Genomic DNA, 7,029 nt, shown 5'->3' with positions numbered 1-7,029 from the left:
TCTAACTCAGCCTCCTACGGGGGGGTCACAGATCTCCCCACAGTGTCTGAGCCGGCAGAGTGCAGGTGCGGCCTTGAAGCCTCAGTAGTTAGAAAAACATTCCACTGTCTTATCAGCCTAGCAGAGCACACTGTTGCTAGTTACAAGAAAGCTTACTGAAGGAAAAAAAAATCAGTAAAAAGAAAAATTGGCTTCATCCTGGCTCAAACCAGGACAGTCCAAAATTCTCTCACTTCATGTTTCAAGGTATAGACTGGAGAAAACTCAGTGCTCAAGCTCAGTAAGGAGTGGTCACACCTTTGGAGAAGGCCAGCTGTTGGGATGGAGGTGTGTTTTGGGATTATAATGAGATTATAATGAGCAAAGTTAACCTAAAGGACAGTATTTTGTCAAAAGGTGACAGGTTGTTTGCCCAGGGTATCAGACATGCAGCTGATTTGTTCCACAGTACCTTTGAATCCCATTGCTGGACATGGTGGTGCCTGTTGCTATTGGGATGAATCTCACCCTGGTGAGAAGACTCTTACAAGCATGAAGACCTGAAGCTCTTGTTAGAGCAAGTGTGAGAAAATGGATAAAAGGCACTAATTACTGTCCATCATGGTGCACAGGAGTCACATCTGATGTTGGAGAGAGTAAAGAGAGACAGAGAACACAAGTGGTGGGACACTCTTTTTGGATGGTCACCAAGTGCCACGGAGCTCTGTAAGAAGATGTTACTTTTTGTTATTATTGTGCTAATGTTTAAAATACTGTATTTCATTTTGATAATCATTTTATATGTTGTATTTTGGAAACACCTAACTCATCCAGTAACCCCCCATGATCCAGATGTGCTCGATAATCCTTGCAATAAGACTGCATGTGGCATTCCTTATTTATCTCAAATATCATGATGCTTGAGTAACTATAGTCACAGAGTGGATTATGATCTTGAGCTCTGAATTGTCTCTGGTCTAAACTTTTAATCATAAAGAGAATTTTGCACCAATCATGATAAAGGCACAGAATCATAGAATCATAGAATGTTAAGGTTGGAAGGCACTTTAAAGATCATCAGGTTCCAACCTCCCTGCACAGGCAGGGACACCTCCCACCAGAACAGGCTGCACAAGCCTCATCCAACCTGCCCTTGAACTCATCCAGGGATGGGGTAACCACAACCTCCCTGGGCAACCTATTTCAGCCCCTTCCTACCCTCATGGTGAAGAAATTCTTCCTGATGTCTAATCTACACCTCTGCTCTTTCAGTTCAAAACCATTACCCCTTGTTCTATCACTGCCCTCTCTGGTGAAAAGTCCCTCCCCAGCTTTCCTGGAGCCCCTTCAGGCACTGGAAGGTGCTCTAAGGTCTCTCTGGAGCCTTCTCTTCTCCAGGCTGAACAGCCCAACTCCCTCCCTGTCTTCATAGCAAAGGTATGAGAGAATATGTATGACTAGAGTCACTCAAGCTCCACCTGCTGTTGAGGTAAAATACTATAAAATGTTTTGAGACAGGAAGGATGGCCCCATTCCCCTGAATCCAGACTAGCTGCCCCCAGCCCCTCTGCCATCTGAGGACAAGCTGGAACACAAGGTGGTTTCTTTTCTGCCAGATTACTTTCCCCCTTAATGCAACCGATGGGAGGTAATGATTTGTACTGGGGTAGGGGAGACTGAGTCAGGATTTGCAGAGGAATCAGGGAAAAGGATGAGGAAGACGCCCCCACTGAGTCATGAGGTTCAGAGTGGACTCCCCTTCTCTTTGTCACTCTTTGCTCTTTACTCTTTTTTTCTGCTGCTCTTTCCATCATAGGAATTTCCTCCACTCTGGAGGCGCCTATCCATGGGCTGCAGTCCCCTTGGGGTGGTAGCAGCTCCATGGTGCACATATAGCTCACCTACTGGAAAGGATGTAGTCAAAGGGTGGAAGGATTGCAGAAATCACATGGAAATATTTTGGGTTTGCTGCAAATAATTTCTATTTCTGTCAAATGTTGATTACTCTTCACAGTAAACCAGTGTTTTCTTATGTTTAAGCAGCACTGCCTGTATTTCAGTTTGTGCTTATTGCCTTTTGTCCTACTCTAAACATAGTGGCACAAACCTCTTGAGCCTTCTCTTACCTGTAATGAACAATCCTAGCTCAGTCAGCCTCTCTCAGTCAGCATGTGGGAGATGCTCCAAATAATGAACAATCCTAGCTCAGTCAGCCTCTCTGCATGTGGGAGATGCTCCAATCCCTTGATAATCTTAGTGGCCCTTCACTGGAATCTCTGCAGTAGCTGAGTATCTCTCTTGTACTGAGGAGTACAGACCTGAATGCAGCACTCCAGATTTGTTCTCACACATTTTCCAGGGAAGTTGTAGAGTTTCCCTCCTTGGAAATACTCAAAAGCCTTCTGGATGTGGTCCTGGACAACTGGGTCTAGGAGGCCCTGCAGGGAAGCAGGGAAGTTGGACTCAATTAGCTCTTGGAAAACCATTTTGCTGTAAAAGCAGTAAGAAACAAAGCTGACTGACTGGTTGAGTCCATTATTTCTATTTCATGGAAATGCATCTTCCTCTGGAGGGATAACACTTCTGAAAACTAATCTGATCTTTAAATAGGTCAACAATGACCAAAAAATTCACCATTTGAAGCTGCTTTGGCAGTGGATAATCTAATGATTAATGATAGCATTGGACAACATGGTCATGATTTTTAGGTGACCTTTCCATCTCATGCTGTAATTACAGAAGTCAAACATACCTGACCTAAAGTCTGGTGATAAAGGCTGGTGTGATAACACACAGCACATTCAAAAGGTTATTCAGTCATTACAGACAGGGAGTAGAATTATCTCCAGACCCAGTGTCTAGGAACATCTCACACCCTTGACACTTCTAACATGTTTAGAGTCACCAGTTTTATCACATCATAGTTTCTCTTGTCCTGCAACAATGTGTTCAATGTCCTTTCTTGTTAGCAACAAGCAGTGAATATTAATTTACCAAGATGGGCTGGCTCCTTGTCCTGGTTTGAGCCAGGATGAACCTAATTTTTCTTTTTGCTGATTTTTTTTTTCCTTCAGTAAGCTTTCTTGTAACTAGCAACAGTGTGTTCTGCTAGGCTGATAAGACAGTGGAATGTTTTTCTAACTACTGAGGCTTCAAGGCCGCACCTGCACTCTGCCGGCTCAGACACTGTGGGGAGATCTGTGACCCCCCCGTAGGAGGCTGAGTTAGACAGACAGCAAAATTGGCCAAAGATATTCCATTCCATATATCTATGTAAGCTCAGAGGAAGTCAGAGATCACAGAAGACAACTTCCTTCCTTTTCTTTTCTTCCCTTCTCTTCCGTCCATGGCCGGCGTCCGGGGAGGACTCTGTTCATCCATCACCGTTGACCCTTAGGCTTGAGCTCTTGTGACCCTCATCACTCTGTGCTTTCTTCAGCAGCAGCTCCGGGATTCCTCGGGACTCTTCCCAGTTCAGGGAAGTGCTGTGGGAGTTGCAGAGGGGTGGGGGAAGGCGAGAGGCTTTTGCCCATACCTGAATATATCTGTATATAATTGTACATATTTTCTTGTATCATTCATTAGTGTTTTAATTAAAGCTGTGTAGTTTAGTTTTCAATCCAGCCAAGTCTCTCTCTTTTTCTCTCTCTCCTTCCCTACCTGGGTGGGGGGGGAAGGGATCGAGAGCATTGTTGTCAGACCTGAGTCAAATGGTGACACTCCTAGATTTAAAAATGTATGTTCTTACCATTAATATAGTACAATCAAACAAATAACAATGATTTATTTGATTCATACAGTGGCTTTCAGTCAAGAGGCTCTCCATCTATCACGCTCTGTTCTATAGAAAGATGTTGAAATTTTATGTGCAAGATTTGTCCAGAACTTTTCTTTTCCTGACCTTCTATCACTTTAATAAGGTTGTAGTTCTGAATTTTAAGTTTGAGGAGACAGAAATGACTGCAGACAATTTGAGAAAGGTTGAGAAACTGGGTCCTAAGGAAAGGATCCATTGATTGAAGTGAACAGATCAATAAGACAGACTGAGAAATTGGGGAAGTTGGTAAGTGAAATGAAAGGCATTGAACAGCTGAAGGATTAGAATAAGAAGAGGACAGGGAATCTATTACAGTCTAAATGCACCAAAAAAGCTGGAATCCCAGTAACAGTCAAAGCTGAGGAGAAGTGGGAAGTGGTGAAATGTCTTGAATCTTGACATCATATCCTAATTTCTTTCTTGGCAGAAGCTTCTTCCTTGCTTTAAAAATATAACCAGAGACAAGGAGTTTTTTCCCAGGTAACTCATGTCTTCAGCATTCTCTTAATTCCTGGTGTGTGATCCCAAAGTGCCCTCACTTTTCCACCATGTCCTGCCATAATCACCAGATTATAAACTGCTCTGAGGTCATCAATCAAGGGGCACTGAGCCAAGGAAAGACAGCATAGATGGATAGTGCAGATCAGAACACTCCTCATGAGGAGGAGATCTGAGTTCTGCTCCTTCCTCTGTACAAGCACAAGGAAAAAAGTAGTCTGCTAACAGGAGGAGAAAAGGAAATTCCACATTCTAAAAGGCCAAGTCCTCTATTTCTGTAAGTGCAACTTAAACTTCTTTTATCCCTTTAGTTTTGGATTTGAAAATGATCTAGGATTTGGTGATAAACATGCTATAAAAACATAAAAAATGGTACAGAGAGAGACAGAGACAGTTATTACAATGAGCATGCAGATGTTTTCTGTCTGTATTACAGTTTGAGCTGCCATCAGGCACTCCTGATTGTAGCTTGTACACTGGCATTTCTGCAATGCTAGCCATTAACCTTCCACCAAATCACCATTTTTTTTCAGAAGGTGTCATTGCAGGTCTCTCTCTTAATTGGAAACTGTCAATACATACAGCAAAGAAGGTCTTTTTGAATGTGCCACACATCACTTAGGCTTCAGAAAGAAAACAAGAAGAAAAAAACAAGATAAAAACCCAGCCCTAACCAGAGCATAAGGTGTTCAGCCATTTACAAGGAGAAACAAAACAAAACAAAAAGTTGTAATTGCAATAACGGCTTTTTCAAGAATGTATTTTCCTACAATGGAGAGAAATCAAAATGAATTTAGTATTGCAGGAAAAGCTGGGAAATGATACTGTATAATTCAGTTCTTGGCAAAAAGAAATAGAAAGTCTTAATGCAGTCCAGGAGTTCATTATTTAACGAGGAAGTATCATTAGCTTCACTAATTATTGATAAAGATTCCCATTTTCTCCTCCTTGACTAAAAAGCAAAGTGGTTTTAAGGCAGAAAATTTACTCATTTATGAGGAAAAGCAGATTTGAAAATGCTTTGTTCTTATTTATTGATAACTTCTTAGCTGCAGTAAATTTATTTAAGAAATGCATAGAGAACTGAGTTCATCCACAGGAACTTGGTGGAGGACACCAAGCTGACAGTGCAGTTGATTTGGTCAATGGAAGGGGTGCCATCCAGAGGGACCTTGGTAGGCTTGAGGAAGTAACCTTTTCCTATGCTGCTTGATCACCCTCATCTCCTTCTCTGACAAGGTGACCTGTCTAGTGGATGAAGGAAAGGCTGTGGTTGTTGTCTACTTGGACTCTAGTAAAGGCTTTGACACTGTCTCCCACAGCATTCTCCTGGAGAAGCTGGTGGCTTATGGCTTAGACTAGTGTACTCTTCACTGGGAAAAAAACTGGCTGATGGCCAGGCCCAGAGAGCTGTGGTGAATGGAGTTCAATCCAGCTGGTGGCCAGTCACTAGTGGTGTCCCTCAGGGCTCAGTGCTGGGACAAGTTCTCTTTAATATCTTTATCAAGTATCTGGATGAGGGCATTGAGCACCCCCTCAGTTTGCAGATGGACACCAAGTTGGGAGGAAGTGTTGATCTGCTTGAGGGTAGAAAGGCTCTGCAGAGGGACGTGGACAGGTTCAATCAATGGGCCAAGGCCAATTATGTGAAGGTCAACCAGGCCAAGTTCTGAGTCCTGCACTTAAGTCACATCAGCCTCAGGCAATGTTCCAGGCTTGGGAAAGTGCAAAGTGGAAAAGTGGCCACAAAGAGGAAAAGAACCTGGTAGTGTTGGTTGACAGTGGCTGAATTTGAGCCAGCTTGTGCCCAGGTGGCCAAGAAGTCCACCAGCATCCTGGCCTGTGTCAGCACTAGTGTGGCCAGCAGGACCAGGGCAGAGATTCTGCCCCTGTACTCAGCAGTGGTGAGGCTGCACCTCAAATCCTGTGTTCAGTTCTGGATCACTTACTACAAGAAAGACAGCGAGGTGCTGGATCACGTCCAGAGAAGGGCAAGAAAGCTGGTGAAGGGTCTGGAGCACAAGTCTTCTGAGGACCAGCTGAGGGAATTTGAACTGTTAAGTCTGAAGAAGAGTAGGGTGAGGGGAGACCTTCTCCCATTCTACAGCTGCCTGAGAGAAGGATGTAGTGAGACAGATGTTGGTCTTTTCTCCCAAGTAATTCACAATGTGACAAGATAAAATGCCCTCAATTTGTGCCAGAGGAGATTTAGTTTGGGTATTAGAAGAAATTTCTTTACTGAAAGAATGGTTAAGCCTTGGATCAGGCTTACCCAAAGAAATGATGGAGTTACCATCCCTGGAGGTGTTAAAAAAACATGTAGACATGGAACCTCAGGACCTGGTTTAGCTGTCATGACGGTGTTAGGTCAATGGTTGGACTTGATGATCTTACAGGTCTTTTCCAACCATAATGATTCTGTAATTCTATGAATAAGGAAATGGACCTGTTTGACACAGCCCAAAGGAGGGCCACAAAGAAGGGGCTACAGGAAAGCTGGGAAGGGACTTTTTACAAGGGCATGGAGTCAGAGGACAAGAGGTAATGGCACAAAAAAGATCATTTTATTAAATCAGGCAAAAAGGTAAATTTTCTTGAAAAAAATGGGTCCCAAAACCCCATATATTTCAAAATGGTTGGGTTTTTTTATTTTTGTTGGGGGTTTGTTTGTTACAGGTTTTGTGCTGTTTCTAGAAATTGGTATGTCCTAATGAATATGGAAGTAGGCTTTTTTC

This window comes from Chaetura pelagica, unplaced genomic scaffold (assembly GCF_000747805.2).
Source record: "Chaetura pelagica isolate M959 unplaced genomic scaffold, ChaPel_1.0 scaffold457, whole genome shotgun sequence".
Taxonomy (NCBI): domain Eukaryota; kingdom Metazoa; phylum Chordata; class Aves; order Apodiformes; family Apodidae; genus Chaetura; species Chaetura pelagica.
Note: the sequence above shows the minus strand (reverse complement) of the source record.